The sequence below is a fragment of the Microcebus murinus genome, unplaced genomic scaffold (assembly GCF_040939455.1).
Source record: "Microcebus murinus isolate Inina unplaced genomic scaffold, M.murinus_Inina_mat1.0 scaf013_hap2_Mmur4.0, whole genome shotgun sequence".
Taxonomy (NCBI): domain Eukaryota; kingdom Metazoa; phylum Chordata; class Mammalia; order Primates; family Cheirogaleidae; genus Microcebus; species Microcebus murinus.
The window spans coordinates 452,903-479,579 of NW_027438959.1; the positions used below are offsets into that span (position 1 = coordinate 452,903).

At 63.0% G+C, this 26,677-nt stretch overlaps 7 non-coding genes across 7 annotated transcripts; all 7 read left to right on the plus strand.

Moving 5' to 3' along the window:
• Positions 1–1,996: 1,996 nt before the first annotated feature.
• Positions 1,997–2,115, plus strand: LOC142867103 (5S ribosomal RNA). Its single transcript, XR_012916834.1, has one exon. It is a non-coding gene; the product is annotated as a 5S ribosomal RNA (ribosomal RNA).
• A 3,784-nt stretch (positions 2,116–5,899) lies between these two features.
• LOC142867104 (5S ribosomal RNA) lies at positions 5,900–6,018 on the plus strand. The gene has a single exon (XR_012916835.1). It is a non-coding gene; the product is annotated as a 5S ribosomal RNA (ribosomal RNA).
• Positions 6,019–9,801: 3,783 nt separating this feature from the next.
• On the plus strand, positions 9,802–9,920 carry LOC142867105 (5S ribosomal RNA). Its single transcript, XR_012916836.1, has one exon. It is a non-coding gene; the product is annotated as a 5S ribosomal RNA (ribosomal RNA).
• A 3,786-nt stretch (positions 9,921–13,706) lies between these two features.
• LOC142867106 (5S ribosomal RNA) lies at positions 13,707–13,825 on the plus strand. Its single transcript, XR_012916837.1, has one exon. It is a non-coding gene; the product is annotated as a 5S ribosomal RNA (ribosomal RNA).
• Positions 13,826–17,610: 3,785 nt separating this feature from the next.
• LOC142867107 (5S ribosomal RNA) lies at positions 17,611–17,729 on the plus strand. Its single transcript, XR_012916838.1, has one exon. It is a non-coding gene; the product is annotated as a 5S ribosomal RNA (ribosomal RNA).
• Positions 17,730–21,514: 3,785 nt separating this feature from the next.
• On the plus strand, positions 21,515–21,633 carry LOC142867108 (5S ribosomal RNA). Its single transcript, XR_012916839.1, has one exon. It is a non-coding gene; the product is annotated as a 5S ribosomal RNA (ribosomal RNA).
• Positions 21,634–25,416: 3,783 nt separating this feature from the next.
• Positions 25,417–25,535, plus strand: LOC142867109 (5S ribosomal RNA). The gene has a single exon (XR_012916840.1). It is a non-coding gene; the product is annotated as a 5S ribosomal RNA (ribosomal RNA).
• Positions 25,536–26,677: the final 1,142 nt, after the last annotated feature.

The following is a 26,677-nucleotide window of genomic DNA, read 5'->3' on the forward strand; positions in this document are numbered from 1 at the left end:
GGCTGGGCTGCCGCTCCCCGCAAGGGGAGAGCCGCGGAGGTGGGGACCGCCTCCTGATGGGGACGTACACGCAGCTCTCCACGTCGGATTCCGGGGCTCTCTGTCCTGCCCGAAGGCCCAGCTGGCCTGCGGGTCCTTAGAGTGGCAAAAACCTCCGAAAACTGAGACTGAGGGTCCGGTGGGTGTCTGCAATTTTGTGCTGGGCACCCCAGGGAGGCCCGGGGGCTGGCTGGACAACGTGGTCTGCTGGGCGGTGGTGGGGGGGTTGGAGGAGCAACTGATGCCCTTTGCACTTTGGGTAGCAAGAGTCTGAGGTGTCTCTGAGCCCTGTGCCCTGTGGGGGCGGGGCGGGGGGGAGGAGGAGGAGGAGGAGGAGGAGGTGGGAAGGGCCGGGGCCTGCAGTCCTGTTCCCGGGGGTGGCACGGCAAGTGGCTTCTTCCACAGGCTGCTTGGCCTGGGCTCCCTGCACCTGGGCCTTTGGAGGACCGGCCCTGTGCTTGCCAACACTTCCTGCAGGGACCCAGAGCTGGGAGGTGGCATCTCTCAGCCCTGGGTCGGGCAGAGCCCCAGCGGACCATGCCCACAACCTCTCTCAGCACCGGTCCCCCAGAAGGCTCCTTTGGGACCAGGATTCTCTTGCGGTGACTCTTTAAGGTCTGGCCCCTGGATGGAGGGGCACCAGGAGTAGAGGAGCAGGAAGGGGAAGGGGGTGGCCATGCGAGGGGACACTTTGAGGCCAAGTCCCAGCTTCAGCCTGATCCTCCTGGGAACCCCGCTCTGAGACAAGGAGCCGGGCTTCGCATTCCCACAGCAGCCAGTCGTGGGCTGAGGACACCTGGGGCGTTGGGAACTCCCTGGCTTCTCCTGGGTTTAACGTCTAGAGCTGCTTGGGAATCGCGCCGCCACACACACCCGAGCGCAGGTGTCTTCCGCACAGACTGCGGGCCTCGCTCTTCTGAATGCCGCTAGCTCGCCACCCACCCACGGGTGAACCTGGTCAGGGTGCTTTCTCTCAGGGGCAGACTCTTTTCCGGGCGGGCTACCGGTGTCTCTGTTTGCTCGTTTCTTTCTTCCATTTCGGGACAGTCTTCCTTGCTGGGTGTGGAAATCTCCTATGCCTTCCCTCGCCTATTCTGTCAGCTTTAAAATTCTCTTTCAGTTGCCACCCTCACAGATGGATTAGGAAACTCTTTCCGGTGCACTCATTAGTGAAATGACCTCCAGGAAGCTGGAATCCAATATCTAATGGCCGATTTTTAGCGAGTCCACACGCCAGGGTGGTCGGGGTCCAATGCAGCCCCGGCCAGGCCCAGGCCCCTTGGACTGGGCCACAGGAGGACACGGAGGAGGGTCCCGGCCCCCACGAAGCGGTGCCGGCAGTTCTCCACGGGCTTGGGCGTTTTCCAGAGGTAGGAGATGGAGGGGACTGATTTCTTCAGCGCCCCCCAAACCACGCCACCCCACCCCACCCATGGGACACATCCCCAGAGAGAGACGCCCCATACACTGGCTGTGCCCCAGCCCTGGCCCGGGGGAATAGGCGGCAGCCCACCCACAGGGCGAGGGGGGGGCGCAGCTGAAAGGGGTTGTGGGGGAGGGCGGCCCCTGGCTGGGGTCAAAGGGCGAGCGTCCCGCGCCTGCGCAGTCAGCGGCAGCGACGCGCTGGGGGTGGGCAGCGGGTAGGTGAAGGAGGCCGGGCGAGGAGACGAGGGGGGCTGGGAGGGCTCCACCTTGGCGAGTCCAGCCGTGGAGGCGCATCTTGTGTGAGTGTGAGTGAGTGTGAGTGTGTGTGTGTGTGTATAGAGAGACAGCCCCCCACCCCGCCCCGCCCCGCCCCGCCCCGCCCATCACCCCCGTCCCTGGGAGCCAGCGGGACCCGGCCGGCGAACTCAACCAGCCCGGCCCGGCCCGGCGCGGGGCCTGGGGCGGGAGGCGGCGGCGGGGAAGCCCAGAGAGGCTCGGCTTCTCGAGCGGGGCAGGGGCGCCCTCCGCCGCCGTCTAGGGCCACACCACCCTGAACGCCCCCGATCTCGTCTGGTCTCGGAAGCTAAGCAGGGTCGGGCCTGGTTAGTACTTGGATGGGAGACCGCCTGGGAATACCGGGTGCCACAGGCTGCTGCTTTTTTTTTTTTTTTTTCTTGCCTCTTGTTCTGTCCCCTTTCTGGGAGCGCGGCGGCGGCCCGGGGTGGGGGTCACCCCCACCCTCAGCGCCCGCGCGGTGCCTGGCGCCCCAGCCCGCACCGTGGGGCCTCCTCTTGTCCCAAGCCTCGACACCGCCGCCACGCGGCAGCATGCGTGGCATCTGGACTGTCAGGTCTCAGACCAAAGGTCTGCTCTGTGGGAACCGACACGCTGGAGGAAACCTTGAGAGTCTGAGAGGGGAGGGAGTTCCAGAAGAAGGCCAGGATGTCATTTTGAGGGAGTATGTGACCAGAACTCGTCCCGTTGATTTTGGGGTTCTATGGGCTACACGCAGGAAACTTTGGTGGTGGCACCTGATGTTGGGGGATCCGGAGTCACACCCAGACCTGCTCCACAGGCCTCCTTTTACTTTTCTCTTCGGATTCATTATTTTTAAAAAGTGTCTCTTACCTCTAGGATTGCATTTTCTTTTCTCTCTCTTTTCAAGCAGATGATGGGAGTACAAGTATTCAGGTGACATGTGTTGCCCGTGCCGCCCTCCCCCCTGTGTTCTTTTTTTTTTTTTTTTTTTGAGACAGAGTCTCGTTTTGCTGCCCAGGCTAGAGTGAGTGCCATGGCGTCAGCCTAGCTCACAGCAACCTCAATCTCCGGGCTCAAGCAATCCTGCTGCCTCAGCCTCCCGAGTAGTTGGGACTACAGGCATGCACCACCACGCCCGGCTGTGTTTTTCTATATATATTAGTTGGCCAATTAATTTCTTTCTATTTTTAGTAGAGACGGGGTCTCGCTCTTGCTCAGGCTGGTTTCGAACTCCTGACCTGGAGCAATCCGCCCGCCTCGGCCTCCCAGAGAGCTAGGATTACAGGCGTGAGCCACCGCGCCCGGCCCCCCCTGTGTTCTTATTCATATACCTCTCATGTTGTTCCAGCGTATTGTGGGGGTACCAATGTTAAGGTCGGGTGCCTTGCCCTCTCCAAGCCTCCCCCCTCGGGTCAGAGCTTCAAGTGCGCCCATCCCCCAGTCGGTGCGCACCCACCCCATGCCTAAGGATGTGTATGCCCCTCCCCTCCCCCCACCCGCCCGACACCCACCCGATGAAGGTGATTCCTCTCTGTCCACTTAGGCGTCCATCCGTTCGTACCAATTTGCTGGTGAGCGCGCTCACGTGGTGCTCGTGTGTCCATTCTTGGGATACTTGGTTTACTGGAACGGGTTCCAGCTCTGGCCAGGAGAACACGAGAGGCGCCCTCTCACCGCTGCTCCTCACAGCCGAATGGCACTCCGTGGTGTCCACGCGCCACATTTTATTGATGCACTCCTGGATGGATGGGCACTCGGGTCGCTTCCACGTCTTTGGGATTGTGAATTGTGCCCTAACTGTAACCCTAACCCTTACCCAGCCCGTCTCCTCTGCCCCTGCCTGACGCACTCCTCCCCGGCCAGGCCCGTCACTGTCCTGGGCCCCCGCCTGACCGGCTCCTCCCCGCCCGGCCGGTCACCGTCCTCTGCCCCTGCCTGACACGCTCCTTCCCGCCCGGCCTCTCACCGTCCTCGGCCCCTGCCTGACCGGCTCCTCCGTCGCCTGGGCCTTCCAAGGGCTTGGTGTGGATGCTGCTTCCAGGAAGCCCTCCAGAAACCCGGCAGCAGGGTGGCCGCAGCAGTCTCCAGCAGCCGTCCCTAAGTCGCGTGAGTGCGGGGGACGCGCCCCCGCTGTGCCGCGGGGGCCCAGCCTGGTGTCTTCCCTGAGGCCCTGCGGCTGCCGGCTGGGCTGCCGCTCCCCGCAAGGGGAGAGCCGCGGAGGTGGGGACCGCCTCCTGATGGGGACGTACACGCAGCTCTCCACGTCGGATTCCGGGGCTCTCTGTCCTGCCCGAAGGCCCAGCTGGCCTGCGGGTCCTTAGAGTGGCAAAAACCTCCGAAAACTGAGACTGAGGGTCCGGTGGGTGTCTGCACTTTTGTGCTGGGCACCCCAGGGAGGCCCGGGGGCTGGCTGGACAACGTGGTCTGCTGGGCGGTGGTGGGGGGGTTGGAGGAGCAACTGATGCCCTTTGCACTTTGGGTAGCAAGAGTCTGAGGTGTCTCTGAGCCCTGTGCCCTGTGGGGGCGGGGCGGGGGGGAGGAGGAGGAGGAGGAGGAGGAGGTGGGAAGGGCCGGGGCCTGCAGTCCTGTTCCCGGGGTGGCACGGCAAGTGGCTTCTTCCACAGGCTGCTTGGCCTGGGCTCCCTGCACCTGGGCCTTTGGAGGACCGGCCCTGTGCTTGCCAACACTTCCTGCAGGGACCCAGAGCTGGGAGGTGGCATCTCTCAGCCCTGGGTCGGGCAGAGCCCCAGCGGGCCATGCCCACAACCTCTCTCAGCACCGGTCCCCCAGAAGGCTCCTTTGGGACCAGGATTCTCTTGCGGTGACTCTTTAAGGTCTGGCCCCTGGATGGAGGGGCACCAGGAGTAGAGGAGCAGGAAGGGGAAGGGGGTGGCCATGCGAGGGGACACTTTGAGGCCAAGTCCCAGCTTCAGCCTGATCCTCCTGGGAACCCCGCTCTGAGACAAGGAGCCGGGCTTCGCATTCCCACAGCAGCCAGTCGTGGGCTGAGGACACCTGGGGCGTTGGGAACTCCCTGGCTTCTCCTGGGTTTAACGTCTAGAGCTGCTTGGGAATCGCGCCGCCACACACACCCGAGCGCAGGTGTCTTCCGCACAGACTGCGGGCCTCGCTCTTCTGAATGCCGCTAGCTCGCCACCCACCCACGGGTGAACCTGGTCAGGGTGCTTTCTCTCAGGGGCAGACTCTTTTCCGGGCGGGCTACCGGTGTCTCTGTTTGCTCGTTTCTTTCTTCCATTTCGGGACAGTCTTCCTTGCTGGGTGTGGAAATCTCCTATGCCTTCCCTCGCCTATTCTGTCAGCTTTAAAATTCTCTTTCAGTTGCCACCCTCACAGATGGATTAGGAAACTCTTTCCGGTGCACTCATTAGTGAAATGACCTCCAGGAAGCTGGAATCCAATATCTAATGGCCGATTTTTAGCGAGTCCACACGCCAGGGTGGTCGGGGTCCAATGCAGCCCCGGCCAGGCCCAGGCCCCTTGGACTGGGCCACAGGAGGACACGGAGGAGGGTCCCGGCCCCCACGAAGCGGTGCCGGCAGTTCTCCACGGGCTTGGGCGTTTTCCAGAGGTAGGAGATGGAGGGGACTGATTTCTTCAGCGCCCCCCAAACCACGCCACCCCACCCCACCCATGGGACACATCCCCAGAGAGAGACGCCCCATACACTGGCTGTGCCCCAGCCCTGGCCCGGGGGAATAGGCGGCAGCCCACCCACAGGGCGAGGGGGGGGGCGCAGCTGAAAGGGGTTGTGGGGGAGGGCGGCCCCTGGCTGGGGTCAAAGGGCGAGCGTCCCGCGCCTGCGCAGTCAGCGGCAGCGACGCGCTGGGGGTGGGCAGCGGGTAGGTGAAGGAGGCCGGGCGAGGAGACGAGGGGGGCTGGGAGGGCTCCACCTTGGCGAGTCCAGCCGTGGAGGCGCATCTTGTGTGAGTGTGAGTGAGTGTGAGTGTGTGTGTGTGTGTATAGAGAGACAGCCCCCCACCCCGCCCCGCCCCGCCCCGCCCCGCCCATCACCCCCGTCCCTGGGAGCCAGCGGGACCCGGCCGGCGAACTCAACCAGCCCGGCCCGGCCCGGCGCGGGGCCTGGGGCGGGAGGCGGCGCCGGGGAAGCCCAGAGAGGCTCGGCTTCTCGAGCGGGGCAGGGGCGCCCTCCGCCGCCGTCTAGGGCCACACCACCCTGAACGCCCCCGATCTCGTCTGGTCTCGGAAGCTAAGCAGGGTCGGGCCTGGTTAGTACTTGGATGGGAGACCGCCTGGGAATACCGGGTGCCACAGGCTGCTGCTTTTTTTTTTTTTTTTTCTTGCCTCTTGTTCTGTCCCCTTTCTGGGAGCGCGGCGGCGGCCCGGGGTGGGGGTCACCCCCACCCTCAGCGCCCGCGCGGTGCCTGGCGCCCCAGCCCGCACCGTGGGGCCTCCTCTTGTCCCAAGCCTCGACACCGCCGCCACGCGGCAGCATGCGTGGCATCTGGACTGTCAGGTCTCAGACCAAAGGTCTGCTCTGTGGGAACCGACACGCTGGAGGAAACCTTGAGAGTCTGAGAGGGGAGGGAGTTCCAGAAGAAGGCCAGGATGTCATTTTGAGGGAGTATGTGACCAGAACTCGTCCCGTTGATTTTGGGGTTCTATGGGCTACACGCAGGAAACTTTGGTGGTGGCACCTGATGTTGGGGGATCCGGAGTCACACCCAGACCTGCTCCACAGGCCTCCTTTTACTTTTCTCTTCGGATTCATTATTTTTAAAAAGTGTCTCTTACCTCTAGGATTGCATTTTCTTTTCTCTCTCTTTTCAAGCAGATGATGGGAGTACAAGTATTCAGGTGACATGTGTTGCCCGTGCCGCCCTCCCCCCTGTGTTCTTTTTTTTTTTTTTTTTGAGACAGAGTCTCGTTTTGCTGCCCAGGCTAGAGTGAGTGCCATGGCGTCAGCCTAGCTCACAGCAACCTCAATCTCCGGGCTCAAGCAATCCTGCTGCCTCAGCCTCCCGAGTAGTTGGGACTACAGGCATGCACCACCACGCCCGGCTGTGTTTTTCTATATATATTAGTTGGCCAATTAATTTCTTTCTATTTTTAGTAGAGACGGGGTCTCGCTCTTGCTCAGGCTGGTTTCGAACTCCTGACCTGGAGCAATCCGCCCGCCTCGGCCTCCCAGAGAGCTAGGATTACAGGCGTGAGCCACCGCGCCCGGCCCCCCCTGTGTTCTTATTCATATACCTCTCATGTTGTTCCAGCGTATTGTGGGGGTACCAATGTTAAGGTCGGGTGCCTTGCCCTCTCCAAGCCTCCCCCCTCGGGTCAGAGCTTCAAGTGCGCCCATCCCCCAGTCGGTGCGCACCCACCCCATGCCTAATGGATGTGTATGCCCCTCCCCTCCCCCCACCCGCCCGACACCCACCCGATGAAGGTGATTCCTCTCTGTCCACTTAGGCGTCCATCCGTTCGTACCAATTTGCTGGTGAGCGCGCTCACGTGGTGCTCGTGTGTCCATTCTTGGGATACTTGGTTTACTGGAACGGGTTCCAGCTCTGGCCAGGAGAACACGAGAGGCGCCCTCTCACCGCTGCTCCTCACAGCCGAATGGCACTCCGTGGTGTCCACGCGCCACATTTTATTGATGCACTCCTGGATGGATGGGCACTCGGGTCGCTTCCACGTCTTTGGGATTGTGAATTGTGCCCTAACTGTAACCCTAACCCTTACCCAGCCCGTCTCCTCTGCCCCTGCCTGACGCACTCCTCCCCGGCCAGGCCCGTCACTGTCCTGGGCCCCCGCCTGACCGGCTCCTCCCCGCCCGGCCGGTCACCGTCCTCTGCCCCTGCCTGACACGCTCCTTCCCGCCCGGCCTCTCACCGTCCTCGGCCCCTGCCTGACCGGCTCCTCCGTCGCCTGGGCCTTCCAAGGGCTTGGTGTGGATGCTGCTTCCAGGAAGCCCTCCAGAAACCCGGCAGCAGGGTGGCCGCAGCAGTCTCCAGCAGCCGTCCCTAAGTCGCGTGAGTGCGGGGGACGCGCCCCCGCTGTGCCGCGGGGGCCCAGCCTGGTGTCTTCCCTGAGGCCCTGCGGCTGCCGGCTGGGCTGCCGCTCCCCGCAAGGGGAGAGCCGCGGAGGTGGGGACCGCCTCCTGATGGGGACGTACACGCAGCTCTCCACGTCGGATTCCGGGGCTCTCTGTCCTGCCCGAAGGCCCAGCTGGCCTGCGGGTCCTTAGAGTGGCAAAAACCTCCGAAAACTGAGACTGAGGGTCCGGTGGGTGTCTGCACTTTTGTGCTGGGCACCCCAGGGAGGCCCGGGGGCTGGCTGGACAACGTGGTCTGCTGGGCGGTGGTGGGGGGGTTGGAGGAGCAACTGATGCCCTTTGCACTTTGGGTAGCAAGAGTCTGAGGTGTCTCTGAGCCCTGTGCCCTGTGGGGGCGGGGCGGGGGGGAGGAGGAGGAGGAGGAGGAGGAGGTGGGAAGGGCCGGGGCCTGCAGTCCTGTTCCCGGGGTGGCACGGCAAGTGGCTTCTTCCACAGGCTGCTTGGCCTGGGCTCCCTGCACCTGGGCCTTTGGAGGACCGGCCCTGTGCTTGCCAACACTTCCTGCAGGGACCCAGAGCTGGGAGGTGGCATCTCTCAGCCCTGGGTCGGGCAGAGCCCCAGCGGGCCATGCCCACAACCTCTCTCAGCACCGGTCCCCCAGAAGGCTCCTTTGGGACCAGGATTCTCTTGCGGTGACTCTTTAAGGTCTGGCCCCTGGATGGAGGGGCACCAGGAGTAGAGGAGCAGGAAGGGGAAGGGGGTGGCCATGCGAGGGGACACTTTGAGGCCAAGTCCCAGCTTCAGCCTGATCCTCCTGGGAACCCCGCTCTGAGACAAGGAGCCGGGCTTCGCATTCCCACAGCAGCCAGTCGTGGGCTGAGGACACCTGGGGCGTTGGGAACTCCCTGGCTTCTCCTGGGTTTAACGTCTAGAGCTGCTTGGGAATCGCGCCGCCACACACACCCGAGCGCAGGTGTCTTCCGCACAGACTGCGGGCCTCGCTCTTCTGAATGCCGCTAGCTCGCCACCCACCCACGGGTGAACCTGGTCAGGGTGCTTTCTCTCAGGGGCAGACTCTTTTCCGGGCGGGCTACCGGTGTCTCTGTTTGCTCGTTTCTTTCTTCCATTTCGGGACAGTCTTCCTTGCTGGGTGTGGAAATCTCCTATGCCTTCCCTCGCCTATTCTGTCAGCTTTAAAATTCTCTTTCAGTTGCCACCCTCACAGATGGATTAGGAAACTCTTTCCGGTGCACTCATTAGTGAAATGACCTCCAGGAAGCTGGAATCCAATATCTAATGGCCGATTTTTAGCGAGTCCACACGCCAGGGTGGTCGGGGTCCAATGCAGCCCCGGCCAGGCCCAGGCCCCTTGGACTGGGCCACAGGAGGACACGGAGGAGGGTCCCGGCCCCCACGAAGCGGTGCCGGCAGTTCTCCACGGGCTTGGGCGTTTTCCAGAGGTAGGAGATGGAGGGGACTGATTTCTTCAGCGCCCCCCAAACCACGCCACCCCACCCCACCCATGGGACACATCCCCAGAGAGAGACGCCCCATACACTGGCTGTGCCCCAGCCCTGGCCCGGGGGAATAGGCGGCAGCCCACCCACAGGGCGAGGGGGGGGGCGCAGCTGAAAGGGGTTGTGGGGGAGGGCGGCCCCTGGCTGGGGTCAAAGGGCGAGCGTCCCGCGCCTGCGCAGTCAGCGGCAGCGACGCGCTGGGGGTGGGCAGCGGGTAGGTGAAGGAGGCCGGGCGAGGAGACGAGGGGGGCTGGGAGGGCTCCACCTTGGCGAGTCCAGCCGTGGAGGCGCATCTTGTGTGAGTGTGAGTGAGTGTGAGTGTGTGTGTGTGTGTATAGAGAGACAGCCCCCCACCCCGCCCCGCCCCGCCCCGCCCCGCCCATCACCCCCGTCCCTGGGAGCCAGCGGGACCCGGCCGGCGAACTCAACCAGCCCGGCCCGGCCCGGCGCGGGGCCTGGGGCGGGAGGCGGCGGCGGGGAAGCCCAGAGAGGCTCGGCTTCTCGAGCGGGGCAGGGGCGCCCTCCGCCGCCGTCTAGGGCCACACCACCCTGAACGCCCCCGATCTCGTCTGGTCTCGGAAGCTAAGCAGGGTCGGGCCTGGTTAGTACTTGGATGGGAGACCGCCTGGGAATACCGGGTGCCACAGGCTGCTGCTTTTTTTTTTTTTTTTTCTTGCCTCTTGTTCTGTCCCCTTTCTGGGAGCGCGGCGGCGGCCCGGGGTGGGGGTCACCCCCACCCTCAGCGCCCGCGCGGTGCCTGGCGCCCCAGCCCGCACCGTGGGGCCTCCTCTTGTCCCAAGCCTCGACACCGCCGCCACGCGGCAGCATGCGTGGCATCTGGACTGTCAGGTCTCAGACCAAAGGTCTGCTCTGTGGGAACCGACACGCTGGAGGAAACCTTGAGAGTCTGAGAGGGGAGGGAGTTCCAGAAGAAGGCCAGGATGTCATTTTGAGGGAGTATGTGACCAGAACTCGTCCCGTTGATTTTGGGGTTCTATGGGCTACACGCAGGAAACTTTGGTGGTGGCACCTGATGTTGGGGGATCCGGAGTCACACCCAGACCTGCTCCACAGGCCTCCTTTTACTTTTCTCTTCGGATTCATTATTTTTAAAAAGTGTCTCTTACCTCTAGGATTGCATTTTCTTTTCTCTCTCTTTTCAAGCAGATGATGGGAGTACAAGTATTCAGGTGACATGTGTTGCCCGTGCCGCCCTCCCCCCTGTGTTCTTTTTTTTTTTTTTTTTTTGAGACAGAGTCTCGTTTTGCTGCCCAGGCTAGAGTGAGTGCCATGGCGTCAGCCTAGCTCACAGCAACCTCAATCTCCGGGCTCAAGCAATCCTGCTGCCTCAGCCTCCCGAGTAGTTGGGACTACAGGCATGCACCACCACGCCCGGCTGTGTTTTTCTATATATATTAGTTGGCCAATTAATTTCTTTCTATTTTTAGTAGAGACGGGGTCTCGCTCTTGCTCAGGCTGGTTTCGAACTCCTGACCTGGAGCAATCCGCCCGCCTCGGCCTCCCAGAGAGCTAGGATTACAGGCGTGAGCCACCGCGCCCGGCCCCCCCTGTGTTCTTATTCATATACCTCTCATGTTGTTGCAGCGTATTGTGGGGGTACCAATGTTAAGGTCGGGTGCCTTGCCCTCTCCAAGCCTCCCCCCTCGGGTCAGAGCTTCAAGTGCGCCCATCCCCCAGTCGGTGCGCACCCACCCCATGCCTAATGGATGTGTATGCCCCTCCCCTCCCCCCACCCGCCCGACACCCACCCGATGAAGGTGATTCCTCTCTGTCCACTTAGGCGTCCATCCGTTCGTACCAATTTGCTGGTGAGCGCGCTCACGTGGTGCTCGTGTGTCCATTCTTGGGATACTTGGTTTACTGGAACGGGTTCCAGCTCTGGCCAGGAGAACACGAGAGGCGCCCTCTCACCGCTGCTCCTCACAGCCGAATGGCACTCCGTGGTGTCCACGCGCCACATTTTATTGATGCACTCCTGGATGGATGGGCACTCGGGTCGCTTCCACGTCTTTGGGATTGTGAATTGTGCCCTAACTGTAACCCTAACCCTTACCCAGCCCGTCTCCTCTGCCCCTGCCTGACGCACTCCTCCCCGGCCAGGCCCGTCACTGTCCTGGGCCCCCGCCTGACCGGCTCCTCCCCGCCCGGCCGGTCACCGTCCTCTGCCCCTGCCTGACACGCTCCTTCCCGCCCGGCCTCTCACCGTCCTCGGCCCCTGCCTGACCGGCTCCTCCGTCGCCTGGGCCTTCCAAGGGCTTGGTGTGGATGCTGCTTCCAGGAAGCCCTCCAGAAACCCGGCAGCAGGGTGGCCGCAGCAGTCTCCAGCAGCCGTCCCTAAGTCGCGTGAGTGCGGGGGACGCGCCCCCGCTGTGCCGCGGGGGCCCAGCCTGGTGTCTTCCCTGAGGCCCTGCGGCTGCCGGCTGGGCTGCCGCTCCCCGCAAGGGGAGAGCCGCGGAGGTGGGGACCGCCTCCTGATGGGGACGTACACGCAGCTCTCCACGTCGGATTCCGGGGCTCTCTGTCCTGCCCGAAGGCCCAGCTGGCCTGCGGGTCCTTAGAGTGGCAAAAACCTCCGAAAACTGAGACTGAGGGTCCGGTGGGTGTCTGCACTTTTGTGCTGGGCACCCCAGGGAGGCCCGGGGGCTGGCTGGACAACGTGGTCTGCTGGGCGGTGGTGGGGGGGTTGGAGGAGCAACTGATGCCCTTTGCACTTTGGGTAGCAAGAGTCTGAGGTGTCTCTGAGCCCTGTGCCCTGTGGGGGCGGGGCGGGGGGGAGGAGGAGGAGGAGGAGGAGGAGGTGGGAAGGGCCGGGGCCTGCAGTCCTGTTCCCGGGGGTGGCACGGCAAGTGGCTTCTTCCACAGGCTGCTTGGCCTGGGCTCCCTGCACCTGGGCCTTTGGAGGACCGGCCCTGTGCTTGCCAACACTTCCTGCAGGGACCCAGAGCTGGGAGGTGGCATCTCTCAGCCCTGGGTCGGGCAGAGCCCCAGCGGGCCATGCCCACAACCTCTCTCAGCACCGGTCCCCCAGAAGGCTCCTTTGGGACCAGGATTCTCTTGCGGTGACTCTTTAAGGTCTGGCCCCTGGATGGAGGGGCACCAGGAGTAGAGGAGCAGGAAGGGGAAGGGGGTGGCCATGCGAGGGGACACTTTGAGGCCAAGTCCCAGCTTCAGCCTGATCCTCCTGGGAACCCCGCTCTGAGACAAGGAGCCGGGCTTCGCATTCCCACAGCAGCCAGTCGTGGGCTGAGGACACCTGGGGCGTTGGGAACTCCCTGGCTTCTCCTGGGTTTAACGTCTAGAGCTGCTTGGGAATCGCGCCGCCACACACACCCGAGCGCAGGTGTCTTCCGCACAGACTGCGGGCCTCGCTCTTCTGAATGCCGCTAGCTCGCCACCCACCCACGGGTGAACCTGGTCAGGGTGCTTTCTCTCAGGGGCAGACTCTTTTCCGGGCGGGCTACCGGTGTCTCTGTTTGCTCGTTTCTTTCTTCCATTTCGGGACAGTCTTCCTTGCTGGGTGTGGAAATCTCCTATGCCTTCCCTCGCCTATTCTGTCAGCTTTAAAATTCTCTTTCAGTTGCCACCCTCACAGATGGATTAGGAAACTCTTTCCGGTGCACTCATTAGTGAAATGACCTCCAGGAAGCTGGAATCCAATATCTAATGGCCGATTTTTAGCGAGTCCACACGCCAGGGTGGTCGGGGTCCAATGCAGCCCCGGCCAGGCCCAGGCCCCTTGGACTGGGCCACAGGAGGACACGGAGGAGGGTCCCGGCCCCCACGAAGCGGTGCCGGCAGTTCTCCACGGGCTTGGGCGTTTTCCAGAGGTAGGAGATGGAGGGGACTGATTTCTTCAGCGCCCCCCAAACCACGCCACCCCACCCCACCCATGGGACACATCCCCAGAGAGAGACGCCCCATACACTGGCTGTGCCCCAGCCCTGGCCCGGGGGAATAGGCGGCAGCCCACCCACAGGGCGAGGGGAGGGGCGCAGCTGAAAGGGGTTGTGGGGGAGGGCGGCCCCTGGCTGGGGTCAAAGGGCGAGCGTCCCGCGCCTGCGCAGTCAGCGGCAGCGACGCGCTGGGGGTGGGCAGCGGGTAGGTGAAGGAGGCCGGGCGAGGAGACGAGGGGGGCTGGGAGGGCTCCACCTTGGCGAGTCCAGCCGTGGAGGCGCATCTTGTGTGAGTGTGAGTGAGTGTGAGTGTGTGTGTGTGTGTATAGAGAGACAGCCCCCCACCCCGCCCCGCCCCGCCCCGCCCCGCCCATCACCCCCGTCCCTGGGAGCCAGCGGGACCCGGCCGGCGAACTCAACCAGCCCGGCCCGGCCCGGCGCGGGGCCTGGGGCGGGAGGCGGCGGCGGGGAAGCCCAGAGAGGCTCGGCTTCTCGAGCGGGGCAGGGGCGCCCTCCGCCGCCGTCTAGGGCCACACCACCCTGAACGCCCCCGATCTCGTCTGGTCTCGGAAGCTAAGCAGGGTCGGGCCTGGTTAGTACTTGGATGGGAGACCGCCTGGGAATACCGGGTGCCACAGGCTGCTGCTTTTTTTTTTTTTTTTCTTGCCTCTTGTTCTGTCCCCTTTCTGGGAGCGCGGCGGCGGCCCGGGGTGGGGGTCACCCCCACCCTCAGCGCCCGCGCGGTGCCTGGCGCCCCAGCCCGCACCGTGGGGCCTCCTCTTGTCCCAAGCCTCGACACCGCCGCCACGCGGCAGCATGCGTGGCATCTGGACTGTCAGGTCTCAGACCAAAGGTCTGCTCTGTGGGAACCGACACGCTGGAGGAAACCTTGAGAGTCTGAGAGGGGAGGGAGTTCCAGAAGAAGGCCAGGATGTCATTTTGAGGGAGTATGTGACCAGAACTCGTCCCGTTGATTTTGGGGTTCTATGGGCTACACGCAGGAAACTTTGGTGGTGGCACCTGATGTTGGGGGATCCGGAGTCACACCCAGACCTGCTCCACAGGCCTCCTTTTACTTTTCTCTTCGGATTCATTATTTTTAAAAAGTGTCTCTTACCTCTAGGATTGCATTTTCTTTTCTCTCTCTTTTCAAGCAGATGATGGGAGTACAAGTATTCAGGTGACATGTGTTGCCCGTGCCGCCCTCCCCCCTGTGTTCTTTTTTTTTTTTTTTTTTTGAGACAGAGTCTCGTTTTGCTGCCCAGGCTAGAGTGAGTGCCATGGCGTCAGCCTAGCTCACAGCAACCTCAATCTCCGGGCTCAAGCAATCCTGCTGCCTCAGCCTCCCGAGTAGTTGGGACTACAGGCATGCACCACCACGCCCGGCTGTGTTTTTCTATATATATTAGTTGGCCAATTAATTTCTTTCTATTTTTAGTAGAGACGGGGTCTCGCTCTTGCTCAGGCTGGTTTCGAACTCCTGACCTGGAGCAATCCGCCCGCCTCGGCCTCCCAGAGAGCTAGGATTACAGGCGTGAGCCACCGCGCCCGGCCCCCCCTGTGTTCTTATTCATATACCTCTCATGTTGTTCCAGCGTATTGTGGGGGTACCAATGTTAAGGTCGGGTGCCTTGCCCTCTCCAAGCCTCCCCCCTCGGGTCAGAGCTTCAAGTGCGCCCATCCCCCAGTCGGTGCGCACCCACCCCATGCCTAATGGATGTGTATGCCCCTCCCCTCCCCCCACCCGCCCGACACCCACCCGATGAAGGTGATTCCTCTCTGTCCACTTAGGCGTCCATCCGTTCGTACCAATTTGCTGGTGAGCGCGCTCACGTGGTGCTCGTGTGTCCATTCTTGGGATACTTGGTTTACTGGAACGGGTTCCAGCTCTGGCCAGGAGAACACGAGAGGCGCCCTCTCACCGCTGCTCCTCACAGCCGAATGGCACTCCGTGGTGTCCACGCGCCACATTTTATTGATGCACTCCTGGATGGATGGGCACTCGGGTCGCTTCCACGTCTTTGGGATTGTGAATTGTGCCCTAACTGTAACCCTAACCCTTACCCAGCCCGTCTCCTCTGCCCCTGCCTGACGCACTCCTCCCCGGCCAGGCCCGTCACTGTCCTGGGCCCCCGCCTGACCGGCTCCTCCCCGCCCGGCCGGTCACCGTCCTCTGCCCCTGCCTGACACGCTCCTTCCCGCCCGGCCTCTCACCGTCCTCGGCCCCTGCCTGACCGGCTCCTCCGTCGCCTGGGCCTTCCAAGGGCTTGGTGTGGATGCTGCTTCCAGGAAGCCCTCCAGAAACCCGGCAGCAGGGTGGCCGCAGCAGTCTCCAGCAGCCGTCCCTAAGTCGCGTGAGTGCGGGGGACGCGCCCCCGCTGTGCCGCGGGGGCCCAGCCTGGTGTCTTCCCTGAGGCCCTGCGGCTGCCGGCTGGGCTGCCGCTCCCCGCAAGGGGAGAGCCGCGGAGGTGGGGACCGCCTCCTGATGGGGACGTACACGCAGCTCTCCACGTCGGATTCCGGGGCTCTCTGTCCTGCCCGAAGGCCCAGCTGGCCTGCGGGTCCTTAGAGTGGCAAAAACCTCCGAAAACTGAGACTGAGGGTCCGGTGGGTGTCTGCACTTTTGTGCTGGGCACCCCAGGGAGGCCCGGGGGCTGGCTGGACAACGTGGTCTGCTGGGCGGTGGTGGGGGGGTTGGAGGAGCAACTGATGCCCTTTGCACTTTGGGTAGCAAGAGTCTGAGGTGTCTCTGAGCCCTGTGCCCTGTGGGGGCGGGGCGGGGGGGAGGAGGAGGAGGAGGAGGAGGAGGTGGGAAGGGCCGGGGCCTGCAGTCCTGTTCCCGGGGGTGGCACGGCAAGTGGCTTCTTCCACAGGCTGCTTGGCCTGGGCTCCCTGCACCTGGGCCTTTGGAGGACCGGCCCTGTGCTTGCCAACACTTCCTGCAGGGACCCAGAGCTGGGAGGTGGCATCTCTCAGCCCTGGGTCGGGCAGAGCCCCAGCGGGCCATGCCCACAACCTCTCTCAGCACCGGTCCCCCAGAAGGCTCCTTTGGGACCAGGATTCTCTTGCGGTGACTCTTTAAGGTCTGGCCCCTGGATGGAGGGGCACCAGGAGTAGAGGAGCAGGAAGGGGAAGGGGGTGGCCATGCGAGGGGACACTTTGAGGCCAAGTCCCAGCTTCAGCCTGATCCTCCTGGGAACCCCGCTCTGAGACAAGGAGCCGGGCTTCGCATTCCCACAGCAGCCAGTCGTGGGCTGAGGACACCTGGGGCGTTGGGAACTCCCTGGCTTCTCCTGGGTTTAACGTCTAGAGCTGCTTGGGAATCGCGCCGCCACACACACCCGAGCGCAGGTGTCTTCCGCACAGACTGCGGGCCTCGCTCTTCTGAATGCCGCTAGCTCGCCACCCACCCACGGGTGAACCTGGTCAGGGTGCTTTCTCTCAGGGGCAGACTCTTTTCCGGGCGGGCTACCGGTGTCTCTGTTTGCTCGTTTCTTTCTTCCATTTCGGGACAGTCTTCCTTGCTGGGTGTGGAAATCTCCTATGCCTTCCCTCGCCTATTCTGTCAGCTTTAAAATTCTCTTTCAGTTGCCACCCTCACAGATGGATTAGGAAACTCTTTCCGGTGCACTCATTAGTGAAATGACCTCCAGGAAGCTGGAATCCAATATCTAATGGCCGATTTTTAGCGAGTCCACACGCCAGGGTGGTCGGGGTCCAATGCAGCCCCGGCCAGGCCCAGGCCCCTTGGACTGGGCCACAGGAGGACACGGAGGAGGGTCCCGGCCCCCACGAAGCGGTGCCGGCAGTTCTCCACGGGCTTGGGCGTTTTCCAGAGGTAGGAGATGGAGGGGACTGATTTCTTCAGCGCCCCCCAAACCACGCCACCCCACCCCACCCATGGGACACATCCCCAGAGAGAGACGCCCCATACACTGGCTGTGCCCCAGCCCTGGCCCGGGGGAATAGGCGGCAGCCCACCCACAGGGCGAGGGGGGGGGCGCAGCTGAAAGGGGTTGTGGGGGAGGGCGGCCCCTGGCTGGGGTCAAAGGGCGAGCGTCCCGCGCCTGCGCAGTCAGCGGCAGCGACGCGCTGGGGGTGGGCAGCGGGTAGGTGAAGGAGGCCGGGCGAGGAGACGAGGGGGGCTGGGAGGGCTCCACCTTGGCGAGTCCAGCCGTGGAGGCGCATCTTGTGTGAGTGTGAGTGAGTGTGAGTGTGTGTGTGTGTGTATAGAGAGACAGCCCCCCACCCCGCCCCGCCCCGCCCCGCCCCGCCCATCACCCCCGTCCCTGGGAGCCAGCGGGACCCGGCCGGCGAACTCAACCAGCCCGGCCCGGCCCGGCGCGGGGCCTGGGGCGGGAGGCGGCGGCGGGGAAGCCCAGAGAGGCTCGGCTTCTCGAGCGGGGCAGGGGCGCCCTCCGCCGCCGTCTAGGGCCACACCACCCTGAACGCCCCCGATCTCGTCTGGTCTCGGAAGCTAAGCAGGGTCGGGCCTGGTTAGTACTTGGATGGGAGACCGCCTGGGAATACCGGGTGCCACAGGCTGCTGCTTTTTTTTTTTTTTTTCTTGCCTCTTGTTCTGTCCCCTTTCTGGGAGCGCGGCGGCGGCCCGGGGTGGGGGTCACCCCCACCCTCAGCGCCCGCGCGGTGCCTGGCGCCCCAGCCCGCACCGTGGGGCCTCCTCTTGTCCCAAGCCTCGACACCGCCGCCACGCGGCAGCATGCGTGGCATCTGGACTGTCAGGTCTCAGACCAAAGGTCTGCTCTGTGGGAACCGACACGCTGGAGGAAACCTTGAGAGTCTGAGAGGGGAGGGAGTTCCAGAAGAAGGCCAGGATGTCATTTTGAGGGAGTATGTGACCAGAACTTGTCCCGTTGATTTTGGGGTTCTATGGGCTACACGCAGGAAACTTTGGTGGTGGCACCTGATGTTGGGGGATCCGGAGTCACACCCAGACCTGCTCCACAGGCCTCCTTTTACTTTTCTCTTCGGATTCATTATTTTTAAAAAGTGTCTCTTACCTCTAGGATTGCATTTTCTTTTCTCTCTCTTTTCAAGCAGATGATGGGAGTACAAGTATTCAGGTGACATGTGTTGCCCGTGCCGCCCTCCCCCCTGTGTTCTTTTTTTTTTTTTTTTTTTGAGACAGAGTCTCGTTTTGCTGCCCAGGCTAGAGTGAGTGCCATGGCGTCAGCCTAGCTCACAGCAACCTCAATCTCCGGGCTCAAGCAATCCTGCTGCCTCAGCCTCCCGAGTAGTTGGGACTACAGGCATGCACCACCACGCCCGGCTGTGTTTTTCTATATATATTAGTTGGCCAATTAATTTCTTTCTATTTTTAGTAGAGACGGGGTCTCGCTCTTGCTCAGGCTGGTTTCGAACTCCTGACCTGGAGCAATCCGCCCGCCTCGGCCTCCCAGAGAGCTAGGATTACAGGCGTGAGCCACCGCGCCCGGCCCCCCCTGTGTTCTTATTCATATACCTCTCATGTTGTTCCAGCGTATTGTGGGGGTACCAATGTTAAGGTCGGGTGCCTTGCCCTCTCCAAGCCTCCCCCCTCGGGTCAGAGCTTCAAGTGCGCCCATCCCCCAGTCGGTGCGCACCCACCCCATGCCTAATGGATGTGTATGCCCCTCCCCTCCCCCCACCCGCCCGACACCCACCCGATGAAGGTGATTCCTCTCTGTCCACTTAGGCGTCCATCCGTTCGTACCAATTTGCTGGTGAGCGCGCTCACGTGGTGCTCGTGTGTCCATTCTTGGGATACTTGGTTTACTGGAACGGGTTCCAGCTCTGGCCAGGAGAACACGAGAGGCGCCCTCTCACCGCTGCTCCTCACAGCCGAATGGCACTCCGTGGTGTCCACGCGCCACATTTTATTGATGCACTCCTGGATGGATGGGCACTCGGGTCGCTTCCACGTCTTTGGGATTGTGAATTGTGCCCTAACTGTAACCCTAACCCTTACCCAGCCCGTCTCCTCTGCCCCTGCCTGACGCACTCCTCCCCGGCCAGGCCCGTCACTGTCCTGGGCCCCCGCCTGACCGGCTCCTCCCCGCCCGGCCGGTCACCGTCCTCTGCCCCTGCCTGACACGCTCCTTCCCGCCCGGCCTCTCACCGTCCTCGGCCCCTGCCTGACCGGCTCCTCCGTCGCCTGGGCCTTCCAAGGGCTTGGTGTGGATGCTGCTTCCAGGAAGCCCTCCAGAAACCCGGCAGCAGGGTGGCCGCAGCAGTCTCCAGCAGCCGTCCCTAAGTCGCGTGAGTGCGGGGGACGCGCCCCCGCTGTGCCGCGGGGGCCCAGCCTGGTGTCTTCCCTGAGGCCCTGCGGCTGCCGGCTGGGCTGCCGCTCCCCGCAAGGGGAGAGCCGCGGAGGTGGGGACCGCCTCCTGATGGGGACGTACACGCAGCTCTCCACGTCGGATTCCGGGGCTCTCTGTCCTGCCCGAAGGCCCAGCTGGCCTGCGGGTCCTTAGAGTGGCAAAAACCTCCGAAAACTGAGACTGAGGGTCCGGTGGGTGTCTGCACTTTTGTGCTGGGCACCCCAGGGAGGCCCGGGGGCTGGCTGGACAACGTGGTCTGCTGGGCGGTGGTGGGGGGGTTGGAGGAGCAACTGATGCCCTTTGCACTTTGGGTAGCAAGAGTCTGAGGTGTCTCTGAGCCCTGTGCCCTGTGGGGGCGGGGCGGGGGGGAGGAGGAGGAGGAGGAGGAGGAGGTGGGAAGGGCCGGGGCCTGCAGTCCTGTTCCCGGGGGTGGCACGGCAAGTGGCTTCTTCCACAGGCTGCTTGGCCTGGGCTCCCTGCACCTGGGCCTTTGGAGGACCGGCCCTGTGCTTGCCAACACTTCCTGCAGGGACCCAGAGCTGGGAGGTGGCATCTCTCAGCCCTGGGTCGGGCAGAGCCCCAGCGGGCCATGCCCACAACCTCTCTCAGCACCGGTCCCCCAGAAGGCTCCTTTGGGACCAGGATTCTCTTGCGGTGACTCTTTAAGGTCTGGCCCCTGGATGGAGGGGCACCAGGAGTAGAGGAGCAGGAAGGGGAAGGGGGTGGCCATGCGAGGGGACACTTTGAGGCCAAGTCCCAGCTTCAGCCTGATCCTCCTGGGAACCCCGCTCTGAGACAAGGAGCCGGGCTTCGCATTCCCACAGCAGCCAGTCGTGGGCTGAGGACACCTGGGGCGTTGGGAACTCCCTGGCTTCTCCTGGGTTTAACGTCTAGAGCTGCTTGGGAATCGCGCCGCCACACACACCCGAGCGCAGGTGTCTTCCGCACAGACTGCGGGCCTCGCTCTTCTGAATGCCGCTAGCTCGCCACCCACCCACGGGTGAACCTGGTCAGGGTGCTTTCTCTCAGGGGCAGACTCTTTTCCGGGCGGGCTACCGGTGTCTCTGTTTGCTCGTTTCTTTCTTCCATTTCGGGACAGTCTTCCTTGCTGGGTGTGGAAATCTCCTATGCCTTCCCTCGCCTATTCTGTCAGCTTTAAAATTCTCTTTCAGTTGCCACCCTCACAGATGGATTAGGAAACTCTTTCCGGTGCACTCATTAGTGAAATGACCTCCAGGAAGCTGGAATCCAATATCTAATGGCCGATTTTTAGCGAGTCCACACGCCAGGGTGGTCGGGGTCCAATGCAGCCCCGGCCAGGCCCAGGCCCCTTGGACTGGGCCACAGGAGGACACGGAGGAGGGTCCCGGCCCCCACGAAGCGGTGCCGGCAGTTCTCCACGGGCTTGGGCGTTTTCCAGAGGTAGGAGATGGAGGGGACTGATTTCTTCAGCGCCCCCCAAACCACGCCACCCCACCCCACCCATGGGACACATCCCCAGAGAGAGACGCCCCATACACTGGCTGTGCCCCAGCCCTGGCCCGGGGGAATAGGCGGCAGCCCACCCACAGGGCGAGGGGGGGGGCGCAGCTGAAAGGGGTTGTGGGGGAGGGCGGCCCCTGGCTGGGGTCAAAGGGCGAGCGTCCCGCGCCTGCGCAGTCAGCGGCAGCGACGCGCTGGGGGTGGGCAGCGGGTAGGTGAAGGAGGCCGGGCGAGGAGACGAGGGGGGCTGGGAGGGCTCCACCTTGGCGAGTCCAGCCGTGGAGGCGCATCTTGTGTGAGTGTGAGTGAGTGTGAGTGTGTGTGTGTGTGTATAGAGAGACAGCCCCCCACCCCGCCCCGCCCCGCCCCGCCCCGCCCATCACCCCCGTCCCTGGGAGCCAGCGGGACCCGGCCGGCGAACTCAACCAGCCCGGCCCGGCCCGGCGCGGGGCCTGGGGCGGGAGGCGGCGGCGGGGAAGCCCAGAGAGGCTCGGCTTCTCGAGCGGGGCAGGGGCGCCCTCCGCCGCCGTCTAGGGCCACACCACCCTGAACGCCCCCGATCTCGTCTGGTCTCGGAAGCTAAGCAGGGTCGGGCCTGGTTAGTACTTGGATGGGAGACCGCCTGGGAATACCGGGTGCCACAGGCTGCTGCTTTTTTTTTTTTTTTTCTTGCCTCTTGTTCTGTCCCCTTTCTGGGAGCGCGGCGGCGGCCCGGGGTGGGGGTCACCCCCACCCTCAGCGCCCGCGCGGTGCCTGGCGCCCCAGCCCGCACCGTGGGGCCTCCTCTTGTCCCAAGCCTCGACACCGCCGCCACGCGGCAGCATGCGTGGCATCTGGACTGTCAGGTCTCAGACCAAAGGTCTGCTCTGTGGGAACCGACACGCTGGAGGAAACCTTGAGAGTCTGAGAGGGGAGGGAGTTCCAGAAGAAGGCCAGGATGTCATTTTGAGGGAGTATGTGACCAGAACTCGTCCCGTTGATTTTGGGGTTCTATGGGCTACACGCAGGAAACTTTGGTGGTGGCACCTGATGTTGGGGGATCCGGAGTCACACCCAGACCTGCTCCACAGGCCTCCTTTTACTTTTCTCTTCGGATTCATTATTTTTAAAAAGTGTCTCTTACCTCTAGGATTGCATTTTCTTTTCTCTCTCTTTTCAAGCAGATGATGGGAGTACAAGTATTCAGGTGACATGTGTTGCCCGTGCCGCCCTCCCCCCTGTGTTCTTTTTTTTTTTTTTTTTTGAGACAGAGTCTCGTTTTGCTGCCCAGGCTAGAGTGAGTGCCATGGCGTCAGCCTAGCTCACAGCAACCTCAATCTCCGGGCTCAAGCAATCCTGCTGCCTCAGCCTCCCGAGTAGTTGGGACTACAGGCATGCACCACCACGCCCGGCTGTGTTTTTCTATATATATTAGTTGGCCAATTAATTTCTTTCTATTTTTAGTAGAGACGGGGTCTCGCTCTTGCTCAGGCTGGTTTCGAACTCCTGACCTGGAGCAATCCGCCCGCCTCGGCCTCCCAGAGAGCTAGGATTACAGGCGTGAGCCACCGCGCCCGGCCCCCCCTGTGTTCTTATTCATATACCTCTCATGTTGTTCCAGCGTATTGTGGGGGTACCAATGTTAAGGTCGGGTGCCTTGCCCTCTCCAAGCCTCCCCCCTCGGGTCAGAGCTTCAAGTGCGCCCATCCCCCAGTCGGTGCGCACCCACCCCATGCCTAATGGATGTGTATGCCCCTCCCCTCCCCCCACCCGCCCGACACCCACCCGATGAAGGTGATTCCTCTCTGTCCACTTAGGCGTCCATCCGTTTGTACCAATTTGCTGGTGAGCGCGCTCACGTGGTGCTCGTGTGTCCATTCTTGGGATACTTGGTTTACTGGAACGGGTTCCAGCTCTGGCCAGGAGAACACGAGAGGCGCCCTCTCACCGCTGCTCCTCACAGCCGAATGGCACTCCGTGGTGTCCACGCGCCACATTTTATTGATGCACTCCTGGATGGATGGGCACTCGGGTCGCTTCCACGTCTTTGGGATTGTGAATTGTGCCCTAACTGTAACCCTAACCCTTACCCAGCCCGTCTCCTCTGCCCCTGCCTGACGCACTCCTCCCCGGCCAGGCCCGTCACTGTCCTGGGCCCCCGCCTGACCGGCTCCTCCCCGCCCGGCCGGTCACCGTCCTCTGCCCCTGCCTGACACGCTCCTTCCCGCCCGGCCTCTCACCGTCCTCGGCCCCTGCCTGACCGGCTCCTCCGTCGCCTGGGCCTTCCAAGGGCTTGGTGTGGATGCTGCTTCCAGGAAGCCCTCCAGAAACCCGGCAGCAGGGTGGCCGCAGCAGTCTCCAGCAGCCGTCCCTAAGTCGCGTGAGTGCGGGGGACGCGCCCCCGCTGTGCCGCGGGGGCCCAGCCTGGTGTCTTCCCTGAGGCCCTGCGGCTGCCGGCTGGGCTGCCGCTCCCCGCAAGGGGAGAGCCGCGGAGGTGGGGACCGCCTCCTGATGGGGACGTACACGCAGCTCTCCACGTCGGATTCCGGGGCTCTCTGTCCTGCCCGAAGGCCCAGCTGGCCTGCGGGTCCTTAGAGTGGCAAAAACCTCCGAAAACTGAGACTGAGGGTCCGGTGGGTGTCTGCACTTTTGTGCTGGGCACCCCAGGGAGGCCCGGGGGCTGGCTGGACAACGTGGTCTGCTGGGCGGTGGTGGGGGGGTTGGAGGAGCAACTGATGCCCTTTGCACTTTGGGTAGCAAGAGTCTGAGGTGTCTCTGAGCCCTGTGCCCTGTGGGGGCGGGGCGGGGGGGAGGAGGAGGAGGAGGAGGAGGAGGTGGGAAGGGCCGGGGCCTGCAGTCCTGTTCCCGGGGTGGCACGGCAAGTGGCTTCTTCCACAGGCTGCTTGGCCTGGGCTCCCTGCACCTGGGCCTTTGGAGGACCGGCCCTGTGCTTGCCAACACTTCCTGCAGGGACCCAGAGCTGGGAGGTGGCATCTCTCAGCCCTGGGTCGGGCAGAGCCCCAGCGGGCCATGCCCACAACCTCTCTCAGCACCGGTCCCCCAGAAGGCTCCTTTGGGACCAGGATTCTCTTGCGGTGACTCTTTAAGGTCTGGCCCCTGGATGGAGGGGCACCAGGAGTAGAGGAGCAGGAAGGGGAAGGGGGTGGCCATGCGAGGGGACACTTTGAGGCCAAGTCCCAGCTTCAGCCTGATCCTCCTGGGAACCCCGCTCTGAGACAAGGAGCCGGGCTTCGCATTCCCACAGCAGCCAGTCGTGGGCTGAGGACACCTGGGGCGTTGGGAACTCCCTGGCTTCTCCTGGGTTTAACGTCTAGAGCTGCTTGGGAATCGCGCCGCCACACACACCCGAGCGCAGGTGTCTTCCGCACAGACTGCGGGCCTCGCTCTTCTGAATGCCGCTAGCTCGCCACCCACCCACGGGTGAACCTGGTCAGGGTGCTTTCTCTCAGGGGCAGACTCTTTTCCGGGCGGGCTACCGGTGTCTCTGTTTGCTCGTTTCTTTCTTCCATTTCGGGACAGTCTTCCTTGCTGGGTGTGGAAATCTCCTATGCCTTCCCTCGCCTATTCTGTCAGCTTTAAAATTCTCTTTCAGTTGCCACCCTCACAGATGGATTAGGAAACTCTTTCCGGTGCACTCATTAGTGAAATGACCTCCAGGAAGCTGGAATCCAATATCTAATGGCCGATTTTTAGCGAGTCCACACGCCAGGGTGGTCGGGGTCCAATGCAGCCCCGGCCAGGCCCAGGCCCCTTGGACTGGGCCACAGGAGGACACGGAGGAGGGTCCCGGCCCCCACGAAGCGGTGCCGGCAGTTCTCCACGGGCTTGGGCGTTTTCCAGAGGTAGGAGATGGAGGGGACTGATTTCTTCAGCGCCCCCCAAACCACGCCACCCCACCCCACCCATGGGACACATCCCCAGAGAGAGACGCCCCATACACTGGCTGTGCCCCAGCCCTGGCCCGGGGGAATAGGCGGCAGCCCACCCACAGGGCGAGGGGGGGGGCGCAGCTGAAAGGGGTTGTGGGGGAGGGCGGCCCCTGGCTGGGGTCAAAGGGCGAGCGTCCCGCGCCTGCGCAGTCAGCGGCAGCGACGCGCTGGGGGTGGGCAGCGGGTAGGTGAAGGAGGCCGGGCGAGGAGACGAGGGGGGCTGGGAGGGCTCCACCTTGGCGAGTCCAGCCGTGGAGGCGCATCTTGTGTGAGTGTGAGTGAGTGTGAGTGTGTGTGTGTGTGTATAGAGAGACAGCCCCCCACCCCGCCCCGCCCCGCCCCGCCCCGCCCATCACCCCCGTCCCTGGGAGCCAGCGGGACCCGGCCGGCGAACTCAACCAGCCCGGCCCGGCCCGGCGCGGGGCCTGGGGCGGGAGGCGGCGGCGGGGAAGCCCAGAGAGGCTCGGCTTCTCGAGCGGGGCAGGGGCGCCCTCCGCCGCCGTCTAGGGCCACACCACCCTGAACGCCCCCGATCTCGTCTGGTCTCGGAAGCTAAGCAGGGTCGGGCCTGGTTAGTACTTGGATGGGAGACCGCCTGGGAATACCGGGTGCCACAGGCTGCTGCTTTTTTTTTTTTTTTTCTTGCCTCTTGTTCTGTCCCCTTTCTGGGAGCGCGGCGGCGGCCCGGGGTGGGGGTCACCCCCACCCTCAGCGCCCGCGCGGTGCCTGGCGCCCCAGCCCGCACCGTGGGGCCTCCTCTTGTCCCAAGCCTCGACACCGCCGCCACGCGGCAGCATGCGTGGCATCTGGACTGTCAGGTCTCAGACCAAAGGTCTGCTCTGTGGGAACCGACACGCTGGAGGAAACCTTGAGAGTCTGAGAGGGGAGGGAGTTCCAGAAGAAGGCCAGGATGTCATTTTGAGGGAGTATGTGACCAGAACTCGTCCCGTTGATTTTGGGGTTCTATGGGCTACACGCAGGAAACTTTGGTGGTGGCACCTGATGTTGGGGGATCCGGAGTCACACCCAGACCTGCTCCACAGGCCTCCTTTTACTTTTCTCTTCGGATTCATTATTTTTAAAAAGTGTCTCTTACCTCTAGGATTGCATTTTCTTTTCTCTCTCTTTTCAAGCAGATGATGGGAGTACAAGTATTCAGGTGACATGTGTTGCCCGTGCCGCCCTCCCCCCTGTGTTCTTTTTTTTTTTTTTTTTTTGAGACAGAGTCTCGTTTTGCTGCCCAGGCTAGAGTGAGTGCCATGGCGTCAGCCTAGCTCACAGCAACCTCAATCTCCGGGCTCAAGCAATCCTGCTGCCTCAGCCTCCCGAGTAGTTGGGACTACAGGCATGCACCACCACGCCCGGCTGTGTTTTTCTATATATATTAGTTGGCCAATTAATTTCTTTCTATTTTTAGTAGAGACGGGGTCTCGCTCTTGCTCAGGCTGGTTTCGAACTCCTGACCTGGAGCAATCCGCCCGCCTCGGCCTCCCAGAGAGCTAGGATTACAGGCGTGAGCCACCGCGCCCGGCCCCCCCTGTGTTCTTATTCATATACCTCTCATGTTGTTCCAGCGTATTGTGGGGGTACCAATGTTAAGGTCGGGTGCCTTGCCCTCTCCAAGCCTCCCCCCTCGGGTCAGAGCTTCAAGTGCGCCCATCCCCCAGTCGGTGCGCACCCACCCCATGCCTAATGGATGTGTATGCCCCTCCCCTCCCCCCACCCGCCCGACACCCACCCGATGAAGGTGATTCCTCTCTGT